General features: G+C 31.6%; 1 long non-coding RNA gene across 1 annotated transcript; it reads right to left on the reverse strand.

Moving 5' to 3' along the window:
* Nucleotides 1–1,435: 1,435 nt before the first annotated feature.
* LOC145246104 (uncharacterized) lies at nucleotides 1,436–18,768 on the reverse strand. Its single transcript, XR_013863088.1, has 2 exons — nucleotides 18,625–18,768; nucleotides 1,436–3,654 (listed from the first exon to the last, which is right to left on the reverse strand). It is a non-coding gene; the product is annotated as an uncharacterized LOC145246104 (long non-coding RNA).
* Between the last annotated feature and the right edge of the window lie 2,059 nt (nucleotides 18,769–20,827).

The raw sequence follows: 20,827 nt of genomic DNA on the forward strand, positions 1-20,827 counted from the left end.
AAGAGTATGGGAAACCAATCGAGTGTAAAGCCAGTAGGTGCCCAGCCCATGACACACTGTGCCATGTATCCAATGAGAAGTGACACTTTGTGTGCAATGTCAAAGTCAGAATGACGCCAAAACAGAGACTTAACATACGAACGAATGAAAACAAGAAGCGTGTTGCACATCCGCCAAGAGTACACCAACTAGACACATGAGGAGGATGGAGAATACACCCATTGGGTGAATTCGATAAACTCACAAAGACAAATCAGGCAAAAGAGACTAAATGCCTTATGCTTCTGGATCAGAAAAGTTGTTTTTCAGATTAGCACAGGGGCATTTATTAATATTCTTCCTAAAAAAAATCGCCATGATGATGAAACGTTATAAATGGGTGATATCAATGTGGGACAAATCTCTGATAAACAACTTGGTGCATGCCGAAGAAAAATAAAAAACTAACACGCAATAAACAATACGCAGAGGAATTTGTAATATTTAAAGATGAAGACGACTGTCAACCACTACTTGGCCTGCGGGCGAACATACAAATGAGCCTTGTGAAAATAAAGATTTTCAACTGTGGCACAGCAGTAAACATAGAGAAAAAATATAAGGAAGTGTTTAATGATCAACTCGTCTGACTGCCAGGTGTTGCTATTCACCAGCTTAAACCAGATGCAATACCAGTTGTAATGCTTCATTAGAGAATACTTAAAGCCATACGTTTTGAACTGAAAAAAGAGTTAAGTCGACTGATCAAAGTAGAAGTTATTAAACCAGTACCAAAAACTATTCCGTGTGTTAGCTAACTTGTCATCACAAGAAAGAAAAATCGGACAATGAGGATATGCCTGGATCCTCACGAGCTCAACAAAGCACTCAGGTGAGAGCACTACACTATACCAATTTTCCAGAATGTCCATCATGAAATGAGAGAAGCAGAAATATTCACAAAAGTAGATCTATCATCAGGCTATTGACATATTGAGCTCAATGATGCATCCAGTGAATCCAGAATCCTTTGGCCTATACTGTTGACGTCGGTTACTATTTGACCTGAACTCTTCAGCAGAGACCTGTCAAAGGAATCTGAATAAACAATTACAAGAAATTCATGGAGTTTGCTTCATTTAAATAGACAAAATAGTATTTATACATGCACAAAAATATATGTGTATACATGACCGTAAATCTTAGACATTGAGCATAAAAATATAAGGACAATGCAAATAGGAAATGGGTTTGCATTTTTGATTTTACAAACATCAAAAGACTGTTAAGATTATAAGAACTCACAACACGTGCGTTTATTCATAACACTTTTGTAGTGGGGGGGACATAGAATGGTCTGTTGTGTTATAGATGTCATCCCCGTTGTTGGTTAGATGGATTGAATGGTAGAAGGATTGAAAAGCAATGGTCACATAATGATGGAAAAATACTGTTATATATTAGCAAAAGAATGCAGATTTATTTACATAAAATTACATCAGAAATAACAAGAATATAGATAGTGAGAATAAGAGTTCGTTGAGAATAAGGAGTAAGATTACTTGCGATTTATGAGAGGCTGATGATAGGTCAGGAGGGCGATTCTCCTACATATCTTGTTGGGAGCACTCTGAGATTTCCGATATGTTAGATTATTATTTATGCTTGCCACAAGAGAAATATTTATTTATGAATATGCTGCTTGCGATATTCCGACATTTTTAAATGATTTTTAAAGAAAAATCATTTGCTGATACTAATTTTATTAATAAAGATATGTATACAGGCACAATCATCCGATCAGGACTGTCGTTGTGTATGGAGACCTGCTCGGGGGAACGATTATTGACTTCCACATATCTCATCGAGAGCAGTCCAAAATTTCTGATGTGTCAAATTATGCATATTTATTACAAATATTTCTTGAATTTTTTAAAAATTCTTAGGAACAAATATTTACAAGCATATCACTTGATGCATAAGTAAAATATGGGATATTTTATAGAAATAACAATAGGACACTTCATTCAGTAAGAACTTAGCACAGGAGGAATTGCCTTTATTTAGGTAGTCATGAAAGTTTTTCCACCTGCGCCCAGGGAATTGCCCACAATGTCAAGGTAGCTGACTTCATACAAAAGGCACATAACTCGGTTAACATGTTATTTCCTTTTTAAAATTTTATTTAAAAAAAAGAGTGAAATGTCATCCAAGTTGGAAGTCCTTAAATCTAGCTGGCAGTCATTTGACTAGACATAGTTTCTAGATCTTTGTCTTGTATTGTCTTTTGCAGATGTTTTTGCCTATTGATGTTCCTGGAGTGGTAGGCGTTATTTGTGTTTGCAGATGTTAGCTTACTAGGTGTATTGGTATGGGTAAGATAAGCAAGTGTGAGAGATGTTTGTCTATCTTGTTGTTTGGTAAATAGTCTGGTAAAGTGTTGTCATGGGCCAGGTTGACAGCATCTGTGATAACCCTGAGAAGGCGACGGTGGTTTAAATGTAAAAACAAATAGGCACAAAGTTGGCAAACTAGGATTTCTCTTTTGTGTGTGTTCTCATGTGTTTTCTTAGATTAGAACTCTCTGAAAATGCAGAAGCACAAAAATCACAAGCATATGGTTTCTCACCCGTATGTGTTCGGATATGAGTCTTTAAATTATAATCCTGCGAAAATGCAGATCCACAAATATCACACAAGTATGGTTTCTCGCCTGTGTGTGTTTGAATATGTCTTTTTAGAAGTGAACTCTGAGAAAATGCCGATCCACAAAAATGACATGAATAAGGTTTTTCTCCTGTGTGTGTTCGCATGTGGTTTTTTAGGGAGGCATTCAGAGAAAATGTATATCCACAAACTTGACAAGAATAAGGTTTTTCTCCCGTGTGTCTAAGCATGTGTCTTCTTAAATTTTCGCTCTGAACAAATGCTGATTCACAAAGGTGGCAAGAATATGGTTTCTCTCCTGTGTGTGTTCGCATATGATTTTTTAGAGAAGAAGACCTTGAAAATGCTGATCCACAAACTTGACAAGAATAAGGTTTCTCTCCAGTGTGTGTCCGCATATGTTTTTTAAGGGAAGAGTTATGAGAAAATGAAGATCTACAAACCTCACAATAGTATGGCTTCTCTCCAGTGTGCATTCGCACGTGATATTTTAGCTGGCAGTTCTCAAAAAATGTAGATCCACATATGAGACATGAAAATTGTCTCTCTCCTGTGTGTACTCGCATGTGTTTTTTTAGAGAAGAATTCTGAGAAAATGCTGAGTCACAAACCTTGCATGAATAAGGTTTCTCTCCAGTGTGTGTTCGCATGTGTGTTTTTAGATAAAACCTCTGTGAAAATGCAGACCCACAAACTTGACAGAAATACGGTTTCTCTACTCTCTTTGTTTTCATTCTTATGTTAGAAAATATTTTAACACGTACAAAAATGTACTTTGGCCGCTCAGTACTCGCATATAATTTTTAAAATTTACTTTTAAAAAAATACAAATACACAGATTCTAGACATTGATTTGTACATTTAGACGTGTATTTATGTATTTTAAATTTCTTAAATAGTATAACGTGGTTTTACATAGAATATGGCAGCACTTATATAACACCAAAAAACGTTTTCTCTCTTTTTTGCTGAATTGGAAAACCATCGTTTTATATAGGAGTCTTAAATCTGTAAATAAAAAGAAAAAAGATGACATTAACAGATCTAAAAGAATTTTCTAATATGTACCATGTTTTATTGCTTTAATAAAACAAAGTAACAAGTTACTTTTAAGCTTATTTTTACGATAATTTTGTAGAAAAATGTGTTGAGTATAATTGTTCATTTGTGTAAAACTAATACACTTTTATGAATTAATAATTTTATTTATTATCTTTCAATTACTTAAATATTAACATTAAACTTTCAATACTCAAACGCACTATATTAAATTATTATTTCAGTATTGTCTAAATAAGAAATGTTTTAGTTATATGTAAAAACAAAATACATATTTTTTATTTTATAAATATACTAGCAGGGCTACCCGGCGTTGCTCGGGACCGTATAAACAATGAAAAAACAAAAGCAGATATTGAACATATGTTTTATTCTTAGGGGAGAGGAATCTTTCATCTCAAGTTTTAGCGTTGCAAACAAACATTTGTCTTTTATATATAGAGAAGATAATGACAGGTTTTTTGGGGGCCCCCCTCGAAGATAACTGATCAGTTGACCAACTTCTAGTGGTCCGTTTGACATGAAATTTCGATATTTGTCATCCGGGTGATGGGACTTCGATATGATACCAAATTTGTCAAGTTTGGTTCCGTCTTTCAAAAGTTTTAGCGTTACAAACAAACATACATACATACACACAGACGTTTGGCTTTTATATATATAGATTACAACCGATACATTACTTATTATTATAATTGTTCATTTGTGTAAAACTAATACACATTTATGAATTAATAATTTTATTATCTTTCAATTACTTAAATATTAACATTAAACTTTCAATACTCAAACACACTATATTAAATTATTATTTCAGTATTGTCTAAATAAGAAATGTTTTAGTTATATGTAAAAACAAAATACATATTTTTTATTTTATAAATATATTACAACCAAATGTATACAGGTGCAGTCCTATAAACGTCAAAGTCGGAGGGGAAAAAATGAGTTCATTTTATTTATATAGAGATTACAACCGATACATTACTTTTTGTAAAAGTAAAAGCACATGCTTACAATACACCTCGACAAAGCAGAAATACATTTCAACAGGCTTATTTTATTTTATCTGAAAGAATTGGCAAAGTGTTTCCCAAGCTTTACATTGAAATTTATGGAGTGATAAAAAGTTAGATAATATTTATGTGCATAAGGAACTTTCACAAGATTTACTTAAATAAACTTTACACGTCCATTAAGGTATATTCATTATTATATTACTAGCAGGACCATTTACTGGTGTTGTCCAGTGGAAGTATGACACAAAGTCAGTACATATTTGATAAGGGACTGCACTTTGAAAACATTAGTGCTGGTTTGCATAATTCTGAGTACTGGCGTTTAATATTGGCTGTTGTTGCAAGAGAAATTCACTAACAGTCATGATCACTGTTTTGTTGCAGTGCTGTGAATATGTTTTTGTAATGTAAAAATAAAGTTAATAATTATTCAGAATATGTTTTTTAAAATCTGAGTGGCCCACAATAAGAATAAGAATTATACTACGATATCTGTTTATTAGTGTTAGCTGAAGTTATCAAAAACTCCTGGAAATGTTTATCAGTTTTCCAACTAAGTTTCTTTAAAAGAATAAAACTGTTATGATGTTTTTAGTAAAAAAATCAGGATATACGTTGTTATACAAATTTTTAGGTAAAAATAAAGAATAGGTAAGAACAGAAGTGTACACTTTCCTCTTAAGCAGCTGTTAAATAAGGCTAAATGTCGGATGTGGTTATGGATGAAATAAACAGACCAGTAGCTGGCATAAGACCACCAACACCCCTATGTATGGAGGAGAATTTGTCAGCAAACTGGAAGTTATTCACACTAAAATGGCATAACTATGCAATTATTATGTATTTTACGAGGCAGAAAGTATAATATCAAATGGCACTTTTGCTTCACACGTTGGGGGACAAAGCTTTGAAAGTGTACTATGAGTTTCAATTTTCAACGCCTGAAGAGGAAAGAATGCCCATCGAAATTATTCAGGCATTTGATAAATATGCTATAGGGGAAACAAATGAAACCTACGAGTGGTACGTTTTTCACACGAGGAAGCAAGGAGAATCAGAGGCCGTGGAATCCTTTAATATGGTGCTTTGGACATTGGTAAAAATATGCAATTTTTGAGACAATTGCGTTCCCTCAGTACTCAGAGATCAAATAGTGCTGGGAATACACAACCTCCAAGCTGAGTTATTAAAATTAAGAAAGATTTGCAAAGATGCATTGATATTTGTAAGCTGTCTGAAAATGCTACATTACAATCTAGAATCCTAAGACTCGAGGGAGTGAAAAGAGTGGATTTCAAACCCAAGAAAAAGACATTGGCAAAAACTGAGAGAATGCAGGGCATGTGCACTGCAACATGGACTGAGTAAAGAGTTATGTCCTGCATTTGCCAAGATATGCTATAACTGTAATAGAAAAAACACTTTCCTACGAAATGTAAATCATCAAGAAAAAAGAAGGTGCAGATTGTCAAAACACAACAATATCACCAGAGAAAAGGACAGTAGTAGTTGTTCAAATTACGGAAAGGTAGACAGTGTAATAATTAGAGAAAAGGTTAATACTGTGAGTCAGGGGGTAATAAAAGTGGAAATGATGGTGAAAGGAAAACCAATTATTTTTCAGCTTGATAGTGGAGCATCAGTAAACATACTGAATGAGAAGCACGTGATGGGGAAAACACTGGACCCTTCAAATAAGATGCTTGTCATGTGGAATAGAGCAGACGTGAAGCCATTGGGAGGGTATATACGGCATAATCACATTGACACACCGGTTTCCGTCAGATCACCGAAGTTAAGCAACGTTGAGCCTGGTCATTGCTAAAATGGGTGACTAATTTGGTAATTCCAAATGTTGTATGTAGGAGGACGTCAACACCTCCCTGCAAAAATTGCAAAAACCTAACATTGTCATCTCCCCTAACGGGGATATACATGTGACTGGGGACCTCTTGTGAATTTCATGAAACTTCCTCCTTCAGAGGAAACCGGTTAAACCTGAATAGGGTTGGTGCTGACTGCACACACATTGGGAGAGTGTTGAGTCAAAATGATAAACCCCAAAACTGAACAAAAAATATGCAGTCAAGTTTGTCATTGTGAAAGAGGATTTCCATCCCTTACTTGGGCAAATGCAATTAAGATGACACTCATCACAATCAACCAGGACCAGTTTAAAATGGTCACCAAATTTTCCCATGTGGATGAATTCAGCAGCCAGAACTCGGACAACGTTATAAACGAGTTCAAGGAGGTATTTAAGGAGGAATTGCGCAAATTACCAGGAGAGGTACATTTGGAGGTGAATCCAGCAGTAACATCAAATGTAGCAGCAGAACAAAGAGTACCAGTGGCATTTAAAGACTTCCATTAAAAGTCAAATTAGCAAAAACTGGTTAGAAAGAAAGTTATTGAACCAGTAAGTCAGCCAACTCCGTGGGTAAGTGCATTAGCACTGGTCATGAAGAAAAATGGAAATTTAAGGATTTGCAGAGCCCCAAGACTACTAAATAAAGCTCTGAAAAGGGAACATTTTCAGCTACCTACACTGGATGATTTACTGCCAGAACTGGCTAACAGCAAGGTATTTTCCACCCTGGATTTACGAGATGGATTTTCGCATGTAAAATTTGTTGAAGTAAGCAGTCACTTGACAACATTTACTACACCATTTCGTCAGTTTTGGTGGAAAGTTTTACCATTTGAGATTGCTCCAGCTCCGGAGATATTTAAAAAAGGTCCTCTTCAACAATGTATCTGATTTAGAAGGGGTGATTAACAAAGCAGATGATCTTCTGGTAAGAGTAGAAAATTGGAGGAAGCAACAGTTGATCATAGCATAAAACTCAGGAAACTGTTGCAGAGATGTGATCGTTGGATGCGATTAAATGTTGGAAAATTGAAGCTACAACAAAGAACTATATCTTTTTTAGCTCACATGATAACCAGTGAGGATTTACTTCCTGATTCTGGGAAGGTAAAAGCCATAAAAGAGATGCCATGCCCGACAGATGTTAAAGGAGAGCGACCATTGGTTGGATTCGTGAATTACCTGGCAAAATTTCTCTCACACATATCTGACATGAGAGCCCCAGTTCAAAATTTAGATGTGTCGTGGACGAGGTCCCAAATTCATAAAGAGGCTTTTGGAAAAATTAAAAAGTTAGTGAGTCAGACACCAGTATTGAGATACTATGATCCCAATAAATCTTTGGTCATTCAATGTGATGCAAGTAAGAAGGGTATGGGGGCTGCACTACTGCAAGAAGGTCAACACCTAGCCTATATCAGCCCTGTGCTGACCGACACAGAAACCCGATATGCATAAATTAAAAAAGAACTGTTAGCAGTAGTCTATGCTAGGGAGAGGTTTCATCAGTATACTTTTAGTTAACAGATAACAGTACTGACCGATCATAGGCCATTAGAATCGATCATGAAAAAAGAATTGGGAAAATGCCCAATACGACTGCAAAACATGCTTATGCGACTACAGGCTTATGATGCTAGTTCTGTACGATCCAGGTAAGAAGATATTCCTTGCAGACACAGTATAAAGAGCCTACATCCAGGGAGTGAACAGCGAATATATGGACAATGAAGATGATGTCAAGGAAGCTGAATATATTTCTGTAACAGAGAGAAGGTGCTTGAATTGCGGTCAGCCACAAAAGGAATACAGAAGCATGCAGCAAGTAATTGTTGAAGGATAGCCAGAAGACAAAATACATCTTGATCCAGAGGTGAGACCATTCTTTAGCATGCGAAATAAAATGATGGTACAAGATGGGTTAATTTTCAATGGGTAGTTGTTCCGATGACCCAGCAGGCTGTGATAAAAGAAAAGCTGCATTCCACAAACCTAGAAATAGAAGGATGTTGCAGAAGGGCAAAAGAATGCTTGTATTGGCTAAATATGAACAGTGAGATCTGAGATTATGTTTCAAAATGCGCCCCCCCTGCAGAAAATACGAAGTAGCCAATCCAGCCAAACCATTAATGGTACATTAAGTTCCTGACAGACCCTGGGTGAAAAAGGGAGTGGATCTCTTTTAAGTTTGCAGATAGGGACTATCTCTGTACTGTTGATTATATGGGCAACTTCTGGTAAATTGATTATCTTCAAAATACAGAAGAAAAGACACTAATAACCAAACTTAAGCACCATTTTGCACGACATGGAATACCAGATCAGGTGGTAACTGATAACGGGTCTCAGTTTAGTAGCCAGGAATTTTCAATGTTTGCAAAAAAAGTGGTGTTTTACACATACACCTCTCAGTCCATACAATAGCAAGGCGAGTAGCAAAGTGAAATCTGGAGTAAAGATGGCAAAGAAGGTTTTTCCAGAAAGCAAGGATTAATACCTAGCAATGTTGGATCACAGGAATACACCAACTAAAGGTCTCTTATCACTAGCTCAGAAGCTGATGTCAAGAAGAACAAGAACAGTTCTCCCAACTAGAGAGAAGTTACTCAAGCCAGAAGTGCCCCAAATTTTTTAAAAGTTTGTTAAGCGAGACAGCAGGAAACAAGAACAGTCATTTAACCACAAAGTAAAACCACTTCAACCGTTACACCCTGGAGATGTATTATGGATGAAACCACACATAAAGGGTCAGAGAGAGTGGAAGAAGGCAATCGTATGATGGAGACTGGATGAGCGGTCATACCATGCAAAAGTGGATAGGGACAGAATAAAGTGGACTTGAAAAAACTGCAGAAGTACCCCCACTTACATCATTGATCCACTAGCCATATGAAGTGCCAAGTGAGGTACCCAGGAATGAAGCTCAGGGTACAGAAGAGGCATATAAAACAGATCAGCCTCAATATGAAGGTGAAATAAGAGAAAAACTAAACCTAACACAAACCCCAATAACACCAAACCCGGAAAGTACAAAACGAAGTCCGAAAAGACCATGGACAACACAGTTGGGAAGAATAGTAACAAATCGTGTGAAATTTAAGGATTTCACAAAATAAAGTGAAAAGGGCAGAATAATCCCTGTTAGGCAGGAGGGTAGTCAGCTCAATGAATGTCTAGGTCATTTTTCTTTTAATATATATGTTTTATTTTAATTCTTATCAGACTTCTTTTTTTTGTTTTTTCTTGTCTTTGAGAAGGAGGATGTTGTATGAGGAACTAACCAGGAGTTTCACCGTTTGGAGTTAAGCCCCTTGGGACGACTTATGTTTACAGCGGAGAATAAAGACGCATACAGGTGGAAACATATCGGTCATTGTGTTGTGTTTAATCCATGGGCATTCTAAGAAATGACACACTAATTTTAAGTCTAAAAACTAATACATAACTAATAGATAAATAAATTTCTAACAAAATAAAAAACGTAAAACATTAACAAATACCTGCTATCAAATACAGCAAAATTACATTTTAAAACATTTTTATCTGCGTTGTCTTGAGACTGTAGGACAATTAAAAAATCGGTAATTAAACAAAAAAATATACGAATCGGTTGAAAATGAAATTTTCGAATGAGTAGCTAGTTATTATATGTAATTTTATCTAAATTTCAATTTTTGAGGCATTAAATCTATTACATCGATGTTACTCCCGGAGTAAAATCGGGCGCACTTTTGAATATGTCATGTTTGTAAGACTTGGATGACATCAATAAAATATAAATAAAAAAAGTTTTTTTTCTCTGTTGAAAAATTGTTCCACATCCCCTATAGTAATAATATATATATATATATATATATATATATATATATTTAAAGGAGATTAGAATAATAGTCTAAAGAGCTAAGTGTATTTTAATGTAATAGTGAAATTACTAGTTTAATTAAAATACAGGAAATGCTCGTTGTAATTTAGATATATAATAAGCTCGATAGTTAAATGTCCTAGAGCTAATTCAATATTAAGTAATGTGATTTATAATTTAAAAGTTTTAAAATTTTTAAAAATTTAAAAATCAAAATTTAATTAAATTAAAAATCAGTTTCATAAGAAGGAACAACAACAAAGTCAATTATCTGTACGATCGTTTCGGAAATCCGTGCTTTTTATTTGTGGTATACATGAAGTCACGTAGAATAATTATACATAGTTTTTTTGGTAAGCACGGTCTCCTCATCAGCAAATTTAGGAGGATTTCTATTGAATTGAAAAGACACCAAAAATAAACCTAGCATTAAAAGTAAGGCAGATGAATCTGAAAAATTGAAGTAAAAGGTTTGGATATAAAATTTATAAGAAAATTAATAAGGAAATTGGTATAGGTTAGAGATAGAAATGAGTAGAAAAAATATATATATTTTTGAATTTACATAATAAATTTGATTTAAAAATATATAGATATATAATTACCTTTTGGTCTTTCTTTTTTTGAAATCAGGAACTGTATTTAAAGTAGTCATTTAGATGTTTGCTATAGCTTTTTATTTTATTGAATGATGAATTTTAAAAGGGCGACGCTCGTGCAGTAAATTGTTTCCGTTAGCGTATTTTGATTTAGAGACGCTACAGTTAATATCTATAGAGAGAGAGTTTTTTTTTTTTTTTTTTTTATTTTGCAAGTTTTTAAGGGGAGATAATTGTCATGGCTTTATTTATTATTTGATTTACGAGTCTAAGGGCGGTAATTGGTTTAACTTAATTTATTAAAAAAAAAAAAAAAAAAAAAAATCTATTTTTACTAATGAGTAATTTTTAATGATTTAAGGTGGTTTATATTTATTAAATTTAAACCAACGTTTATGATTACACGATAGAAGCTCGTGTCTTGAATTTACTAGTTTGGTTGTGCTTTTTATATCTTCATATTTTAAAATTTTTACGGTTTCTTTTGTACATAATGTACAAAATTTATCTCCTGGTTTATATGATTTGCAAGTCTCAATTATTTGCCATTTTAAGTTGAAAGAAATATTGCTATTTTTTAGTTGCCAAATATAGTTGGATAGAGTAGTTTGGTTTGATAGAGAGTTATTTTTAAAAGAATGTTTGTGCGTTGAAATTCTATGTTTTATTGGGCCAGATGTGGAACCAATATATATTACCTCTTGATTATTATGATTATTTTCCGTTAGGTCTATTGTTGGATTATAATGTGGTGGGTTGGTTAATAATTGATCGGTAGATTGATTTAAGTTGGTGTTATTATTTAGTTCGGTAGTTGAGTTATGGCTGTTGATAGGTTCTTGTATATTTGGAGTTTTTAATACTGTGCAGCTATAGATAACATTTTTAATTTTACATGAGCCTTGTAGGGGACATTTATTTTTTCTTCTACAGTTACAGTCCGATGTATTTTGTATAGTTGCATTTTGTAGTTTATTAATTTTATTATTATTAGAGCTAATTATTTTCTGATGAAGGTTAGGCATAGTAGAGTAAGAGACTTTAATTGTGTTCTTATTGAAAATCTTATTATATCTATGGGGGGCTTTAAAGTTCTTATCTAATATTTTAAAAAATTCTCTAGCTATGTTTGTTTCTAGGTTTTTGGAATACGGGGGGTTGAACCATAGGATCTCCTTGTGTCTATTCTTACGTTTGCGGGTTTTAGTTTGTTGTTTATTTATATTATTATCTAATATTTGTAGTTTGGTTTTATCTTTTTTTGTCTCCTGGTTATTTTTCTTAACTCGTATACGGGAAGACATTGCCATATTATATGTTATTACGCTCTTAATAGGTTTATTTTTAATGCAGTTTATGTTTCTATCATTTTCATTTATGAATTTAATTTGTGAATTATATCCAGAGTTTTTAAGGGCTTCATTATAGTATTTTTCATTTTTGGTAAATATTGATTTAGTAGAAGACAGTCTAGAAATTCTTAGAGCGATATTGGGAACTATTGATTTTAATATTGATTTAGGGTGGTTTGATTGATTGTGGACATATAGAAGTGATTGGTTAGGTTTATGGTATGGTTCAAAGGTAGAATTTTCAAGATTTAAGGTTATGTCTAAGAAATTAACAATTTTTTTATTAGGGTCGATTTTTATACTAAGTCCATAATTTTTAAATAATTTATGTAGAGCTTTAATTGCATTTTCATAATTTTTATTAGTAGAATTCGTTATGAAAAGTGCATCATCTCTATATAGCCCTCCTTCAAGTTTGAATTGTTTATGGAGTATACAATGTATTTCATTTAAAAGGAAAAGGCCAACTAGATCAGTGACCTGAGTCGAGTCCGTCGATCCCATTAAAATGTTGAAGTGGTTAGGGGTATTTTTCCTGGTCCAATATTTATTATCAAATGTTATTAAAGACTGTCTAGCTATAAGTATTAGTTTAGTTTCGTCTTGAGTTATATTAGTTAATTTTCGTGCCATTAATAGAGATTTATTAAGTAGGATAGGTGATATAGATTGGTAATATGATTCAATGTCAAAAGAAAGAAATTTAATATTATTTTTATTTTGAATATTAGAAAACCAGTCGATTACTTGGTTTGAAGATTGCCATAGTGGGTATTTTATTATGGATTTAATTTTGGGGATAATTCTATCTAATATGTTTTTACTAACCAGTCCTATATCTGATTTCGAGGGGCAAATGAGTCTAATAGTAGGGTTGATATTGAAGCTGTGTTTGTGGTCTTTTAAAGTAAATCTCGGGGTACCTGGTACTGTTATTTCTGTGTATTTATCTATTTTAAGTTTAGTTAAAATGTTTTTTGCATCATTATTTATTTTATTTAGTGCTGATTTATTAGTAGTTTTATAATTTTTATTAAGTTCTTTATATATTAGATTTTTATATAGACACTGAAAATTTTGAAAATGACTTAATCAACCTGATTAAAAATATTAAGTTTAAGAAAAATAAAAAATATATCACTCCAACACTTAAAAAAATAAATAAATTTTCAAAATCTATTTCTACAAGCCACCAAAATAAACTCATAGTACCGGCAGATAAAACTGGAAATTTCTACACAATGGACTATATACAATATAAAAATCTAATATATAAAGAACTTAATAAAAATTATAAAACTACTAATAAATCAGCACTAAATAAAATAAATAATGATGCAAAAAACATTTTAACTAAACTTAAAATAGATAAATACACAGAAATAACAGTACCAGGTACCCCGAGATTTACTTTAAAAGACCACAAACACAGCTTCAATATCAACCCTACTATTAGACTCATTTGCCCCTCGAAATCAGATATAGGACTGGTTAGTAAAAACATATTAGATAGAATTATCCCCAAAATTAAATCCATAATAAAATACCCACTATGGCAATCTTCAAACCAAGTAATCGACTGGTTTTCTAATATTCAAAATAAAAATAATATTAAATTTCTTTCTTTTGACATTGAATCATATTACCAATCTATATCACCTATCCTACTTAATAAATCTCTATTAATGGCACGAAAATTAACTAATATAACTCAAGACGAAACTAAACTAATACTTATAGCTAGACAGTCTTTAATAACATTTGATAATAAATATTGGACCAGGAAAAATACCCCTAACCACTTCAACATTTTAATGGGATCGACGGACTCGACTCAGGTCACTGATCTAGTTGGCCTTTTCCTTTTAAATGAAATACATTGTATACTCCATAAACAATTCAAACTTGAAGGAGGGCTATATAGAGATGATGCACTTTTCATAACGAATTCTACTAATAAAAATTATGAAAATGCAATTAAAGCTCTACATAAATTATTTAAAAATTATGGACTTAGTATAAAAATCGACCCTAATAAAAAAATTGTTAATTTCTTAGACATAACCTTAAATCTTGAAAATTCTACCTTTGAACCATACCATAAACCTAACCAATCACTTCTATATGTCCACAATCAATCAAACCACCCTAAATCAATATTAAAATCAATAGTTCCCAATATCGCTCTAAGAATTTCTAGACTGTCTTCTACTAAATCAATATTTACCAAAAATGAAAAATACTATAATGAAGCCCTTAAAAACTCTGGATATAATTCACAAATTAAATTCATAAATGAAAATGATAGAAACATAAACTGCATTAAAAATAAACCTATTAAGAGCGTAATAACATATAATATGGCAATGTCTTCCCGTATACGAGTTAAGAAAAATAACCAGGAGACAAAAAAAGATAAAACCAAACTACAAATATTAGATAATAATATAAATAAACAACAAACTAAAACCCGCAAACGTAAGAATAGACACAAGGAGATCCTATGGTTCAACCCCCCGTATTCCAAAAACCTAGAAACAAACATAGCTAGAGAATTTTTTAAAATATTAGATAAGAACTTTAAAGCCCCCCATAGATATAATAAGATTTTCAATAAGAACACAATTAAAGTCTCTTACTCTACTATGCCTAACCTTCATCAGAAAATAATTAGCTCTAATAATAATAAAATTAATAAACTACAAAATGCAACTATACAAAATACATCGGACTGTAACTGTAGAAGAAAAAATAAATGTCCCCTACAAGGCTCATGTAAAATTAAAAATGTTATCTATAGCTGCACAGTATTAAAAACTCCAAATATACAAGAACCTATCAACAGCCATAACTCAACTACCGAACTAAATAATAACACCAACTTAAATCAATCTACCGATCAATTATTAACCAACCCACCACATTATAATCCAACAATAGACCTAACGGAAAATAATCATAATAATCAAGAGGTAATATATATTGGTTCCACATCTGGCCCAATAAAACATAGAATTTCAACGCACAAACATTCTTTTAAAAATAACTCTCTATCAAACCAAACTACTCTATCCAACTATATTTGGCAACTAAAAAATAGCAATATTTCTTTCAACTTAAAATGGCAAATAATTGAGACTTGCAAATCATATAAACCAGGAGATAAATTTTGTACATTATGTACAAAAGAAACCGTAAAAATTTTAAAATATGAAGATATAAAAAGCACAACCAAACTAGTAAATTCAAGACACGAGCTTCTATCGTGTAATCATAAACGTTGGTTTAAATTTAATAAATATAAACCACCTTAAATCATTAAAAATTACTCATTAGTAAAAATAGATTTTTTTTTTTTTTTTTTTTTTTTTTTTAATAAATTAAGTTAAACCAATTACCGCCCTTAGACTCGTAAATCAAATAATAAATAAAGCCATGACAATTATCTCCCCTTAAAAACTTGCAAAAAAAAAAAAAAAAAAAAAAAAAACTCTCTCTCTATAGATATTAACTGTAGCGTCTCTAAATCAAAATACGCTAACGGAAACAATTTACTGCACGAGCGTCGCCCTTTTAAAATTCATCATTCAATAAAATAAAAAGCTATAGCAAACATCTAAATGACTACTTTAAATACAGTTCCTGATTTCAAAAAAAGAAAGACCAAAAGGTAATTATATATCTATATATTTTTAAATCAAATTTATTATGTAAATTCAAAAATATTTTTTTTTTCTACTCATTTCTATCTCTAACCTATACCAATTTCCTTATTAATTTTCTTATAAATTTTATATCCAAACCTTTTACTTCAATTTTTCAGATTCATCTGCCTTACTTTTAATGCTAGGTTTATTTTTGGTGTCTTTTCAATTCAATAGAAATCCTCCTAAATTTGCTGATGAGGAGACCGTGCTTACCAAAAAAACTATGTATAATTATTCTACGTGACTTCATGTATACCACAAATAAAAAGCACAGATTTCCGAAACGATCGTACAGATAATTGACTTTGTTGTTGTTCCTTCTTATGAAACTGATTTTTAATTTAATTTTGATTTTTAAATTTTAAAAATTTTAAAACTTTTAAATTATAAATCACATTACTTAATATATATATATATATATATATATATATATATATATATATATATATATATATATATATTAGGTACGGGCAAAAATGGACAAATAAAGATAGGGGCACCTAGTTTTGAAAGCCGGTTTATCATAATTTTTTGTAGGTTTCCCACTACTTTCTGATTGTAATTGAAAGATTAAAGATTTAAGTTAATTTTCTAAAGGAAAAAAAATATATTTGTACACGTGAAAAAATAGTTGCGAAAAATGTTTTCACGGCAAGCTAAACAATTAAGCTAAATTTTTAAGTCAAATAAATTCATTGTAACAATCCTTTAAAAGATAAATATTAGTTTACTGGATCTATTTCAAGGATAATTAGTGAAGTAAAGTCTCAAGATATTGAATTAACTAAAAAAAACACCTTGTTTGTACAAAAAAAATAACTTAATTAGCCCCCCAAAAGTAAGTAATTCTGCTGTTCGGCAAAACGCAACAAATGAAGTTTTGTAAACACGATTATACGGAAGTCCAAAATCACAGGCAATCAAAACGCTGTTTCAAAATGAAGTCATGATATTAAAAGGAGAGAGGGGTGCCAGTTTTCTTCTTTTTTTTTCACAGATGTGCATATATACATTCCTATCCTGAACTTCTGTATCATTTTTATCATCTTTTAATTTAATTATTCTTTTATGTTCCTGTTTTTAAATTTAATTTTTTTATTATTATTATTGTTCAAGATTATATAAAAAATTATGTTACACTGAAAGTTTCACATTCTTGCGAGCAAGGAAATTATTTAAATCTTGCATATAAAAATAATTTAAAAAGAAAGTAGAAATATGTTTGCTGTTACAATCTTTTTTTGTGAAAATATTTAATAAACAATGCTTTATTCAATGGTAATATCGGTAGTACGAGAAATTAATTTTCATTCTAGTTATATAGAATTCATTAATACGGACTTTAGGGGCTTTTTTCGTAATGTTCCTGTAAAAATTAAATAATTTTTTTACATTGTTATAATTTACGATACTTTATTTTCATAAAAAAGCAAAAGTAAATTCATTTTTTTTTTTTAACTACAGAAAACCATAACTTAAGTCAAGGTAATTTTTGCTGAAACAAAATAATGCATATCCACAAAGATTTAAATAAAAATAATGGGTTCACTATATTCTCTTGTCATTATTTGGTTAAATACTGAAAATTTCATTAAAATTGATTAATTTCCTGATTTTTGGTAAATTTTTAAGTAAAGGTAGGGGTCAAAATGTTTATACATTTTTGAGCATCGGCATTCATTCTGCACACACCTAATATATATATATATATGGGCTGTGAGGTGTGGGTGCGTTTTACTTTTACTACCTACTTTTTTCAGGCTGTTTCCATGTAATAACCTCATAAAAAGTAGAATCTAATATCTCTATTTGTTTTAATTGGCATATGGCGTAGAGTTCCAATAACATAAAAATAGATACACATAATAGGATTGCTTCTCCCATTAATGTGATCCACGTTAATATGTAAATGCATTAATTAGCACGTAAGCGATTAGATAAACATTAAAATATATATATGTTTCTATGAAAGTTTTGTATAAATATTATTAATACCAGCTTGTTTTCTCGATTTTCATAATTATTAGAAAAAAATTTCAGGTGTAAATTAATACTAACCATTTTCAAACAGAAATTACGGGTTTGTTTTACTGTACACATATAAACCAGCCGAATATATGTCAGCCTATGTCACGGTATCATATATTGAGCGAGTTTCTAACAGTATTTTGTCTGTTTTTTTATTTATAACTCATTTTCCCTAACATACCGCCTGAAAGAGAGAGTCGGCTGCCATTTTAAATTTTCCAATACATCGGTAAACAGTGTATGTTTTCGAGCTGAATAAACATGTTACATTAAATATAAACACTAAAACATATCCAGTTGCATAGAAAAGTAACTTATCTTGCCTTTGATAACATTTATTTGTTTTATATTTGTTTTGTGACAATCTTTTCGAATCTATGTGTACAGTAAAACAAACCCGAAATTACTTACGCTTCATAAGGAAAACATTTGCAATAATTAATAACGGTAAAATAAATAAACTTATTAAACATTATACTTACTTGTGTACACACGTCTTTCGTATTAATTATCTGATCTGCAAACGTTAAATAATTTGTAGAAAGTATATAATTACAATGTTAACACGATAATATTTGCGAATTAAAAATAAGATATAGGTTGAAGGTAGTCAATCTGAAATTCAAGATGGCGATCAGAAAATCAACTCCGCAGAAAACTTCAGATGTAAATAAATAAATAAATAAATAAATAAAACCGCTTTGGCATTGTTACGGCTATTTAGCGAAATACAAATCAATTTACTCTAATTTTATTTATTTCAATATTATTTTGTGATGGGAGTGGGAACATATCTCCTTAAGTCAAATTTAGGCGCTTAAACAAAAAAGATATTGAATTTCAAGTGAAACAAACAAATAGTATATATGTAATTTTAAAGTCTACATTAGTAACATATCCAAAATTATGAAAAAAACGATGAGGTAAGTAATTAGTAATGAAAAAAGAAATTTGGCAAAGAAAGCGAAATTACTATTACATTTTTTTTTATTACATTTTCACCCCAAACAAGGCACATTGCCACTTTGGTGTAGGGGGCTACTATCAGGGGCAGCAACTACTGGGGCACTATGTAGGGATTTGAGCAGCAAGATGTCGGTTCACGTTACACTTGAACTTCTGCATGTCAGTACAGTTGGGGAAGCAGGGACCTGGAATGGAATTCCAGAGTCTAGCGGTTCTGGGGAAGAAACTACTGGAGTAAACGGCTCTCTTGCATCTAGGGATCTATACTGTGAAGGGGTGGGATTTAGCTGCTTGTCTGGTGTGTCAGGGGTATTTACGTCGTGGGGGCACAAGTATTTACGAGTTAAACATTTTTCAATTTTTAAACTTTAAAAATCTATCAAAATCTTTCTATTGGTTAAATTTTTACGATATTTTCAGGGTCAATGTGAAATTTTATGCTCTTTCTAAAAAACCAAATTTAATATTTTAGACAAACGTTTTTTGTTAAATCCTCCCCATTTTGAAATGTCTATTAAAATTTATATAATTAATTTACTCACCAAAGTTTTATATATCGCAAAATGAAGATAAAAGATCAATAAATAAAATATTCAAATTTAAAACAAAAAAAGACGTGTTTTTTGGAAATTTACCTGTAAAGTCCAAAGTTTAAAACTTTTTTTTTCTAAAACCACGTTGATTTTTTCTTTAAGAGGAAAATTATTTTATGTCTACATAGTCCAGTAAATATTGGCCGCTGTCGACATTTTTTATATTTCATTCAATGTTTTCCTTTTTTCGATATTAAAAAAAAATCACTCAATAAAGAAAATTAAAATATAATAAATCAAAAATTCATGTATTTCTTTAAGATATTTAAAAAAAAAAAAAATGGAAATTTGGTCGAGCGATTAAGTTCTAATTGGTCAAAATCCATGAATGAAATGTTAGTTTTTTGCATATACGGTAGCACATGTTAATCACTTTGTAGTTGAAATGAAATATGTCAAAAATACAAAAGGGAGATAAGGCTGGATAGCATAAATACAAAGGGAGACAACTGAAACTGATTCACGTTCTTTTACACAAAAAACGTGTTTTTGTTCGTTATTATTACATTAAATGTTTGTTTATTCATATAGGGTAAATATGAAGAATTACTCCGCCCTCGAAAATTCCTTTAAAATTTCCAATTTTTAGGTTTTCGCGGGCGCTGAAAACGGAAATAACCTTTAAAATTACGGCAAACGAGTAGTTTCCAAGTTATGAAGAAATGTTAGTGGTCAAAAAGTGGAGGGTCACTTTTCTATAATAATTTAACGTAAAATGGGCATCCACTTTATGGCCACATAGGGGCAACGTACAATGAACACAGTTTAACAGAAAATACTATTCCAATTCAAATTCACCGACTACCCACATGACTCGGAAAACTGGAATGATACACCAGCAGAGCAGCAAGAGGAAAATTCACCCCCACCAGTAGAACCACCTGTTTTGCGACGGTCAGAACATAGTAGAAGACAAGACCACTAGATAAGTTGAATTTGTGATTCTAGAGTTTAGTGAATCTTGATTAAATTTATTTTGCGCATCAGAACTATTAAATTGCACTCCTGGCTGAATTAGTGAGTTTTAACATTGCGAACCTGAACTATTAAACTACATTCCTTGCATTAGTTGTGATCAACCAACCTTCATACATGTGGGGGTCGCCTGGCCTTTTTTTGGTTACTG

The sequence above is a fragment of the Euprymna scolopes genome, chromosome 23 (genome assembly GCF_053919585.1).
Source record: "Euprymna scolopes isolate OS-2025 chromosome 23, ASM5391958v1, whole genome shotgun sequence".
Taxonomy (NCBI): domain Eukaryota; kingdom Metazoa; phylum Mollusca; class Cephalopoda; order Sepiida; family Sepiolidae; genus Euprymna; species Euprymna scolopes.